At 29.5% G+C, this 11612-nt stretch overlaps 1 protein-coding gene across 1 annotated transcript in view; it reads right to left on the bottom strand.

Annotated features, from left to right (window-relative positions):
- Window positions 1-9183, bottom strand: part of LOC111683229 — a 94982-nt gene extending 85799 nt beyond the window's left edge. Inside the window, exon 1 of the mRNA XM_046953630.1 lies at window positions 9145-9183. The gene's annotated coding sequence lies outside the window, so the exon portion shown is untranslated. The remainder of the gene's footprint in view (window positions 1-9144) is intronic.
- Between the last annotated feature and the right edge of the window lie 2429 nt (window positions 9184-11612).

The following is an 11612-nucleotide window of genomic DNA, read 5'->3' on the forward strand; positions in this document are numbered from 1 at the left end:
CTAGTCTATAGTCTAGTCTATAGTCTAGTCTATAGTCTAGTCTATAGTCTAGTCTATAGTCTAGTCTATAGTCTAGTCTATAATCTAGTCTATAATCTAGTCTATAATATAGTCTGTATTCTAGACTATAGTCTAGTATATAGTCTAGTCTATATTCTAGTCTATAATCTAGTCTATAGTATAGTCTGTATTCTAGACTATAGTCTAGTATATAGTCTAGTCTATAGTCTAGAGCTTTATCAAAAGCTTAAAGTATTAATGAAAGCAAAAAGCTTTTATTAAAAAAAATTAAAGCAAAGTAAATATCAGCCACTGGATAAGCTTGTATCAAAGCAAACAAGCTTTTAGCCAAGGGCTATAATTAAGGCAGAAAAAGCTTTGATAGCTTGTGTTTAATCAAACAAACATTAATAAACTGAAGCATTAATAAAACAAAAAGCTTGAATAAATTTAAAATGCTTTAATAAAAATCGCTTTAACGAAAGCATACAAAGATTAATGAAAGCAAGAAGCTTTATTTAGAGCAAAATATTTTGTTTAATGTTTCTACTTTAATCAAAAAACGTTAATAAGTGCAAAAAGCTTTAATCAAAGCAAATATATTTTACAAAACAAAAAGCTTTAACCTTTATTTAAACTAAAAGCTTTAACCGAAATAACTACATGTAATAAGAAAGCTTTTGCTTAGTTTAAATTGCATGATCTTATCTTATTAAAATTGGATCATCCATTAACACCAACTGTAGAAGATAAAGTTTAAAAGCTTTAAGCAAGGCCTTTGTTTAATATAAAATGCATTATCTTTTTTAGAGTTTATTTAACTTTAAGTATTGATTTATATCAATCGTAAAAACTTACAGTTCAACAGCTTTTCGCCGAAGCCATGGGCATTTATATATATAATTCGTAAGACCTAAAAGTTTTGATGTTTTGATCAAAGCTTTTTATACATAAGAATCACAAGCTTTTGTACAAAGCCTATTTAACTTCGTTTGCATTCATAAGTTTTAAACAATTTCATGATTTCTATTTTCATAACTTTCCAATCCCATTTCCCCTTCTCTACCAAATTGGTTAACTGGGTTGCCTGCTGCTATGCACTACATGCTCAAACCTAAATATCTTAACAATTTTTTTGAATGACTTTGCTAGAACTTTTTATTTTTATTGTGTAAAAAAAATGTACAAAAATAAATAAAAACCTCAACAGACAAACTGAGATCCAACATTCAGTTACGAAATGTGAAAAAAAACTTAAAAATACCATTTGAAAACGAAAGCTTTGAAGGTATGCAGACGGCGCTAAAGATACACTACTCTCTCATAACAGCAAACGAAACAATGTACAGAAAATAGAAGAAAAGAACAAAAACCACAACAGCTTCTTTTTTTCCGACTTGTGTTTTGAAATTTCTTGTTTTAAGTTTTCCTTTCTTTTCAGGTTACATTGGTCTTTTGGGTTTGAATAAAGAAGGGCTTGTCGTCGTTTTTGTACTTTGATACGTTGCATTAAGTAAGAAGGAGACAGTTGTTTAAAAGGATTTAAACTTTTAAGGAGAAAGTTTTGCTTTTAGTGATTGGGTTATAGTTTCACCAAGGAAATGCCTTGACTGACTTTCATTTTTAAATTTTTGACTCACCTTTGACTTATTAAATCATTTTGCAAAACAAAAAAAGCTCTACTGATTACCTTACACATCACTAGTAAACTATTATATAGACAATTGTCCCGTATACTGCCGTTTAAGCTACTGCTAATGGAAAAAGCTTTTATTTTGAAGTTGTCTAACTTTTAAAACTCTGTTTTATTGGTAACAGAAAAAACAAATACATGTTACAAACAAATGCCATTTAAAACAAATTGTAATTTTTCTTAACGTTTTTTTTTCTTCTTCTTTTTTGTTCATACACAATTTAATGGTTGTCATGGTGGTCACTCCGTTTAGGTTTTTTTCTCGATTTTTTTGTTTTGTCTTCGTTTTGTGTCGATTTTAACAAATTGAGCTTCATTGTATTACACGTTTAATACACCTTCTTGTTCTATGTTTGATTACACAGGACAACGAAAAGAATTTTCTCTTCAAACGTATAGGTATCACACAAATTGACGATTTCGTAACGCCAGTTGAACTAAAGTCCTGACATTTTCTGAGCATTTTACTTACAACGTTGTAAGATCTGACAACCGTGTGCACGGCCTTTAAGCCTTCACAGGAAGCTAAGGTGCTAGTTTAGAATGTTATGTGATCGCTTAAAAGTTTATAAGCTTGCGTATAAGAGCAAATGAGAGAGCTTTCTGCTAATGCCTAAACATCTTTATATGTTTCTGTAGCCCTGTGTAATTTACTATTGTTGTTGCTATTATTTAATGTTGTTTTCATTTTCATTTGAACATTAAACTAGCAACAACTACAAATCAAACGAAAACTTTAAAAAATTATTATAAAAAAGAAGGCCTTATGGCGGCATTTTTATGAGCGTCCACCTTTATAATTCTTTTGTTTTGATTTCTGATTTGGATTTTTTTTCATTTGGACGATCGTCCGGTTGTTGTGTGTTTGTTTATTTATTTGTCTATGACCTTAAAGGTCATCATTAAGTAGCCACACGCCTTTTTTATTTATGTTTGTCTGTGTGTTATGTTGAAGTTAATGTTAATAAAGTTTAATGCAGTAAATTCATAAGTAAATTTTGTGCTGAAAATGAATAAACAAAAAAATAAAAAACTTTAATTCAGAACAAGCCACACACAGTGTTTTTGGTAAATTTTCGCGCAATTTTTGTTTGTTTTAGAATCGATAGGGTGGTGGTAATAAACAATTATTGGGGCTATAAAACAATAAATTATGTTAGCACTTAAGCGCGATGTGTGTGGTCCACAATTTTTAACAACAAAAAAATTTTAAGAATTTAACTCATTCCCAAAGAAAGTAGAGAAAGGTGCATTGTGAACTAATTGACTAACTAGCTAGCTAGCTAACTAACTAACTAACCAACTAACTAACTAACTAACTAACTAACTAACCAACTAACTAACCAACTAATTACCTAACTACCTAACAAACTAACTAGCTAACTAACTAACTAACTAACTAACGAACTAAATAACTAAATAACTAAATAACTAAATAACTTAATAACTAAATAACTAAATAACTAAATAACTAAATAACTAAATAACTAAATAACTAAATAACTAAATAACTAAATAACTAAATAACTAAATAACTAAATAACTAAATAACTAAATAACTAAATAACTAAATAACTAAATAACTAAATAACTAAATAACTAAATAACTAAATAACTAAATAACTAAATAACTAAATAACTAAATAACTAAATAACTAAATAACTAACTAAGAAATATAATGAAATTCCATCCATATAACAAGATTGGTATTAAACAATAACAAAGTAAGATGGAACCAGCTGTTTCACTTTGTATTTGTTCACATAAAAATATATCTTTTTAAACGCTTCACCTTCGTGAGAGGATATAAGTTTGTCATTCCGTTTGTAATTTCTATAATATAATTTTCTGACCCTATAAACTATGTATATTCTGGATCCTTATAGATAGCGGAATCGATTAAGTCCGTCTGTCTGTCTTTTGAAATCAATTTTCTGAAGACTCCAGATATATTCCAGATCCAAATATTCAATAATTCTGTCAGACATGCTTTCGAGAAGTTTCGTATTGAAAATCAGCAAAATCGGTCCACAAATAACTGAGATATGGGTAAAAATCTGAGACTACCTCTGAAGATTTACTTAACAAATTATAAAAAAAGCATAAAAACAACAAGGAGATAAAGCATTAATATTTTGGTAATGCAGCTCATATTTGTTTTACAGTTTGGTTATACAGTTTGACGGTGGTAGTACAGTACAACGGTTAATATTTCTTTCGGCTACAGTTTATATTTGTTTGTGTGTATGTTATGTGTGACATGTGTGCAGAGATACAAAATAAATAAAAACTGTTTTTTAAAACATACTTGGTGAAGGGTATATAAGATTCGGCATAGCCGAATATAGAAATCTGACTTGTTTTTTTTTAATCTTTTCAAAAAATGAAGAGAGCCACACGACTGTAAAATTTTCCATCCGTATTCTCTCTCAATGTGTGATGGTTTCATTACATATTGTGATTCCATCCGTACTCTTCTACACAAAAATTTAGACAGTTCATATTACTTGTGTGATCGTGTAAAGCCGATCACACAAGTAAGCATGTTTCCTTCATGAACGACCCTGATCTTGGTGAATTGCAATCCAGGGGGAAAAGAGGTGCAACCAGTAAATCTTGCCTGCCGAAACTATAAACTGGTGATGTCACTTCACTCCACAGATTTTACTAGGAATAATTTGACATGTGATCGAACCCCACAGAGAAGTGAATGTGGGACTAAGCATTTATGTTAGATGGTGTTAGATGTATATGATACAGTATGATGTAGGGGTGTACATATATGTTAACAGCCCGTATACCTAGAGTGAATGTGTCGGATGCATGAGAAGAGTGCGGGGTTGAAAGAAAGGTGTCTTATAACTTTCATCCATTGAGTTTCCCTTCCTTGTCCAGATATGTTCTGCTCATACCAGAACTCCAGCGTATTATCTGTAAGTAAGAACGAAGTCCTCGGCATTTTTGATGGATTCGTATTTGGGTCTAACGGTTACGAATCTAGGTGCTCTTAGTGACTTAGCAGAAGCCATCCCATCTGCTTAGTTGTAAATAGAAATTATGTTTTTTTTCAGAAATTAAGCAAAGGAGCAGCAATGAGAATTTATATAGTTCAAGTACATGAGCAAAGTGTACGCATAGAATGGAAAGACTTGACATAGAATCAAAACTCACAGAGGTTTTGAATGTGGGACTAAGCGTTGAAAATGAGTTGGTGTTAAATGTATATAATACAGCATGAATGTAGGGTTGTACGTATCTTAACAGTTCGCATAACTGGATTAAGTGTGTCAGATGTTGTTCTCGATGAATGTGTCAAATGCAAAGCAAGTGTGCTGGGTTGAAAGGAAGGTATCTTATAACTTTCCTTCTATATAGTGTCCCTTCCTTGCCCAATTATGTTCAGAGAAAACTTTGTTCTTAACCGATTTAACACAGTGTATTCTCTGTGAGTAAGAACAAAGGCGTCGGCATTTTCGATGGATTCGTACTTGGGTCTACCGGTTACGACTCTTTGGTGTAATCCTTGAAGACACCACACACTACTCACTGGTGTAAGCTATCATATGGTCGACCATGCCCATCGATACATTCTTACTTGCTCTATGTATGCTTTGCTTAATACATAAGCAGATTTAAGTATAAAAACTTTTTTTTGTAAAAAAACGAAATTCAATAATTCCCCTAAAAATATTCATATAATATAAAAATTTGCATTCTATTGATTCATATAACGATTTCGTTGATAAATGCCGCCAACAGTTAAAACGGCCTTTAAACCACAAGGAAACGCCTCTGATTCTGCATGCATGATATTTTGCAAGAAAAAAAGTAAAAAAACAAGCATTTATTGCCAAAAATAATCCAACAATGTTTTAAATAGAAACCATAAGTATGTTAAAGATTTATTGAAAATGATTAGAAAGACGAAAGCTGTTTTTTGGTTAATATATAATTGGCCTATTTAGAGAAAGACATACAAGTATGGCGAAGGCCGTTGGCGAAATATTGAATTTAAAAACATATCGAACCACAATAGAAATACATATTTAAGGAAAATTAAAACATAATCTATAGTTAAAGATTCTTGGGAATGGTTAGAAAATTTACTTAAAAAAAATTATAGAAAGTTTACTTAAAATGGGAAATTTCTAGAAAATTTCTTTGAAATAGGAAATTTATAGAAAATGTTCTTTAAATAAGAAATTTAAACAAAATTTTCTTAAAAAAAGAAAGTTTATAAAAAAATATTACTTCAAATAGGAAATTTATAGAAAATTTCCCTAAAATAGGAAATTTATAGAAAATTTCCTAAAAAACAAATTTGTAGAAAAATTATAGAAAATTTTCTTAAAAAAGGAAATTTATAGAAAATTTACTTAAAATAGGAAATTCAAAGAAATTTCCTCAAAATAGTAAATTTATAGAAAAATTCCTTAAAATAGAAAATTTCCTTAAAATAGAAAATTTATAGAAAAAAAGGAATTTATATCCCTAATAAAAAGCCTGAGCAATTGGATGTGAAAATTATCACTTTTTTGGGTAAGAACATGAAAGTGCATGCAATATCTCAGGGGGTCAAAAGAAAATAAAAGAACAAAACACAACACAATGCAAAAACTAACATATAATGGACTAGAGTAGAAAAAAATATGCGCTACAAATTATAATTTTTAATACACTCTTAATATAACATGTGTGTCTGTGTGTGTTCGCTAACAAATCACGTTCATAGAGATATGAAATTGCACTAGAAGACAACTAAATGCAAAACATGCAGCACAATTAGATTTACCCAGTTTCCAGAAACAAACCAAACAAACAAAAAAAATCCAACAACAAATTACAACTTAAGCCCAACTGACAAATTTTGGCCCTTTCATGCTCCTTAACTCCACTAGACACATGTCTGCAGATCAAACTTTAAAACAACAACAATCATACGCATAGCATCACGCGCTTCAATAAATGATTACGAAAAAAAGTACAGAGCACAAGTTGGGGAAAACACGAGCTTATTTAAAGCAGACTGGCGTTTGAGAGTTTAAGCTAAAATGTGTATACACGTGTACGTGTTCCTGACAAACGGACTGAAACACTATTAACTTAGTGTGCCCTATGGTGGCGTCGATGGTGGCATGCTTCCCATCATACACGTATCACTCTCCAACTTGACTTTGTGCAGTGAAGACGATGATCAGCTTGTCACAATTTACATGCAAACGTGTATATTTGTACATATACATATTTCTATAAGAAAAGAGTCTTAAAAGGACACTTTTCTACAAGAAAAGAGTCTTAACAAGACACTTTTCTAAAAGAAAAGAGTCTTAACAAAACAGTTTTCTATAAGAAAAGAGTCTTAAAAAGGCACTTTTCTATAAGAAAAGAGTATTAACAAGACACTTTTCTATAAGAAAAGAGTCTTAACAAGACACTTTTCCATAAGAAAAGAGTCTTAACAAGACACTTTTCTATAAGAAAAGAGTCTTAACAAGACACGTTTCTATAAGAAAAGAGTCTTAACAAGACACTTTTCTATAAGAAAAGAGTCTTAACAAGACACTTTTCTATAAGAAAAGAGTCTTAACAAGACACTTTTCTATATGAAAAGAGTCTTAACAAGACACTTTTCTATAAGGAAAGAGTCTTAACAAGACACTTTTCTATAAGGAAAGAGTCTTAACAAGACACTTTTCTAAAGGAAAAGAGTCTTATCAATACACTTTTCTATAAGAAAAGAGTCTTAACAATACACTTTTCTTTAAGAAAAAAGTCTTAACAAAACACTTTTCAATAAGAAAAGAGTCTTAACAAGACACTTTTCTATAAAAAAGAGTCTTATCAAAACACTTTTCTATAAGAAAAGAGTCTTAACAAGACACTTTTCTATAAGAAAAGAGTCTTAACAAGACACTTTTCTATAAGAAAAGAGTCTTAACAAGACACTTTTCTATAAGAAAAGAGTCTTAACAAGACACTTTTCTATAAGAAAAGAGTCTTAACAAGACACTTTTCTATAAGAAAAGAGTCTTAACAAGACACTTTTCTATAAGAAAAGAGTCTTAACAAGACACTTTTCTATAAGAAAAGAGTCTTAACAAGACACTTTTCTATAAGAAAATAGTCTTAACAAGACACTTTTCTATAAGAAAAGAGCCTTAACAAGACACTTTTCTATAAGAAAAGATTCTTAAAAGTCACTTTTCTATAAAAAAATAGACTTATAAAAATATTAGAAAAGAGTCTTAACAAGACACTTTTCTTTAAGAAAAGAGTCTTAACAAGACACTTTTCTATAAGAAAACAGTCTTAACAAGACACTTTTCTATAAGAAAACAGTCTTAACAAGACACTTTTCTATAAGAAAAAAGTCTTAACAAGACACTTTTCTATAAGAAAGGAGTCATAATAAGACACTTTTCTATAAGAAAGGAGTCTTAACAAGACACTTTTCTATAAGAAAAGATTCTTAAAAGACACTTTTCTATAAGAAAATAGATTTAACAAGACACTTTTCTATAAGAAAGGAGTCTTAATAAGACACTTTTCTATAAGAAAAGGGTCTTAAAAAGAAACTTTTCTATAAGAAAAGGGTCTTAACAAGAGTCTTAACAAGACACTTTTCTATAAGAAAAGAGTGTTAACAAGACACTTTTCTATAAGAAAAGAGTGTTAACAAGACACTTTTCTATAAGAAAAGAGTGTTAACAAGTCACTTTTCTATAAGAAAAGAGTCTTAACTTTTCTATAGGAAAAGAGTTATAACAAGACACTTTTCTATAGGAAAAGAGTATCACTTTTCTAAGAGAAAAGTGCCTTAAGAATACACTTTTCTATAAGAAAAGAGTATTAACAATATACTTTTCTATAAGAAAACAGTCCAAACAAGACACATTCCCATTAGAAAAGACACTTTCCTATATGAAAAGAGTCTTAACAAGACACTTTTCTATAAGAAAAGAGTCTTAACAAAGCACTTTTCTATTAGAAAATAGTCTTAACAAGACACTTTTCTATAAGAAAAGAGTTTAAACAATACGCTTCTCTATAAGAAAAGAGTCTTAACAAATCAATTTTCTATAAGAAAAGAGTCTTAACAATACACTTTTATTTAAGAAAATAGCCTTAACAAAACACTTTTCAATAAGAAAAGGGTCTTCACAAGAGGATTTTTTGTAGGGGTAGGTCCGAGGAAGACACTTCTTAAAGAGCCGTAGTAGACACTTTGGTTTGGACAGTTTTCTCATGAAGATACTCTTTAAAAAATACCGTTTTCTGTAGAAGTATTTTTAAGAATAATTATTTTTTAGTATTTTATATTTTTGAATTTTTTTACAACTAAGTAATTTGTTAAAAATTTTATTTGTTAAGTTTGTCTTCTAAGTAAAATGATTTTTTAAATTTGATGAATGAAAAATAGAAAAAAAATAATTTAATTTTTAAAACTTACCTTTTTTGAAAAATGTCAAATCTATGCAGCGTAAATATTCTGTAAAGAAAGAAATTTAAATTAATAAATGTAAAAAAATTAAAACATTATTTTAAATATTAAGTCCAAACTTTTAATATAATTTAGGTTATAGATTCGATCGTTATCAAACGCCATATAAAAATAATCCTGCTAACAAAATTCTTTTATTTTAATGGATTACAAATCAAACTCTTTATTGAAAGCTTAAAACATAATTTCCGCTTCCGTTTGTAAATATTTTTACAACAAGAGTTTTAAATATTTACTGATCATCATCATTATTATCATTATGTTTTTTTACTACATTTTTTGTTTGATCATTGACATCTATTTGATGTTTTTACTTTCCGGTCGTTAAAGTCATTGAAAAATAAATTTTATATATTATTTATAACTATAAAATTCTAGATAAATTTATGCCAAAACTAAACTGATGTAATTTTTTATTCGAAAAACACTCCCTATTAAATGTCTCATGAGAATTGTTAATGTTGTGTTTATACCCTACACCACTATAGTGGGGAGGGTATTATACGTTTGTGCTGATGTTTGTAACATACAAAAATATTGGTCCAATACCCACCTTAAAGTATACCGATCGATTCAGAATCATTTTTTGAGTCGATTAAGACATGTCCGTCCGTCCGTCCGTCCGTCCGTCTGTCCGGCTGGCTGGCTGGCTGTCAATGTAAACCTTGTGCGCAAGGTACAGGCCGCAATTTTCAAGATAATTTGATGAAATTTGGACCAAGCATGTTTTTTGGCACAAGGACGAAGCCTATTGAAAACGGTTGAAATCGGTCCATTATTTCACCTAGCCCCCATACAACCGTACCTCCCGATTTGAACTTTTTATGCTATAATTACGTCAAATATTCTTCTATCTTTCTAAAAATTGGCACAAATAAGTTTTATATAAGTATAAATGACACTGCAGATTTTCGTAAGGATCGGCCTATATTTGCCCCTAGCCCCCATACAAACCCCCCTTAAAAAAATGACTTAAACGTCTAAAATTGACTTGTAACCATTTGTATCGCAATGAAACTCAACAAAACTAACTGTTATTTAGAAATATATCCTTTTCCCAAATTTACCGAGGATCGGCCCATATTTGACCTATATAAAGCCTTATTTAGAAATTTAAGTTTTTTATCAATAAATGGCTTAAATATTTTGGAATTATGGTAATATTCAACATAAAAGTTTCTTTACAAAAAATAAAAATTTTATAAAAGTAAAAATTGTAAAAATATACTCATGGTGTAGGGTATCATATGGTCGGCCATGCCCGACTATACTTTCCTACTTGTTTTTATTTTACAAAATACTTATAAATGCTTTATTGAACAGAAATTTAAAAAAATACAATGTTGAAGGAAAGTGAAAAATTTATTTGACAGTTTTTATATAAAGAATTTCAAAAATCGGTGAACAAGGTGCGCAGAGTCAAAATAAACTGGAACAATGGGAATTTAAAACGAACATATTAACTTTTAAGGGACTTTTCTATAGAAAAATTTTTTTTAAGGAAAAGATTTCTATAGAAAAGTGTATTCTTAAGAATCTTCTAAGCGTTTGCTTTGGATAGAAAAGTATCAAATATCGAAGAGTATCTATAGAAAGTATCTTCTATAGACTCTTTCTAAAGAAGGTCTCGTCTTTAGATTCTTTTCTTTAAAAAGTGTATTCTATACATATTTTCTATAGACAGGGTTTTTTATAAACTCTTTTCAAAGAAAGTCTTGTCTGTAGGCTCTTTTCTATACAAAGCGTCTTCTATAGATTATTTTCTGTAGAAAATGTCGTCTATACACATTATTCTATAGAAAGTCTCTCTACAGATTATTTTCTATACAAAGCTGTTTCTATAGACTTTTTTCTATAGAAAGTGCTTTCTATAGACTCTTTTCTGTAGAAAGTGTTTTCTATGGACTCTTTTCTCTAGAAAGTGTCTTCTATATACTCTTTTCTATAGAAAGTGTTTTCTATGGATTCTTTTCTATAGAAAGTTTTTTCTTTAAATACTATTCTATAGAAAGTCTCTTCTGCAAATTTTTTTTCTATATATAGTAGTTTCTATAGACTCTTTTCTATGGAAAGAAAGTTGTATAGACTATTTTCTATAGAAAATGTCTTCTATAAGCTATTTTCTATAGAAAGTGTATTTTATAGACTCTTTTCTATAAAAAGACTCGTCTATAGACCATTTTCTATAGAAAGTGTTTTCTATAGACTCTTTTATAAAGAAAGTGTCTATTATAGACTCTTTTCTATAAAAAAATGTCTTCTATAGACTCTTTGCTATAGAAAGTGTCTTCTATAAGACTCTTTACTACAGAAAGTCTCGTCTATAGACTATTTTATATAGAAAGTGTCGTTTATGGACTCTCTTCTATGAAAGTGTCCTCTATAGAATCTTTTCTATAGAAAGTGTCCTCTATAAT

This window comes from Lucilia cuprina, chromosome 6 (genome assembly GCF_022045245.1).
Source record: "Lucilia cuprina isolate Lc7/37 chromosome 6, ASM2204524v1, whole genome shotgun sequence".
In the NCBI taxonomy this organism is placed as follows: Eukaryota; Metazoa; Arthropoda; class Insecta; order Diptera; family Calliphoridae; genus Lucilia; species Lucilia cuprina.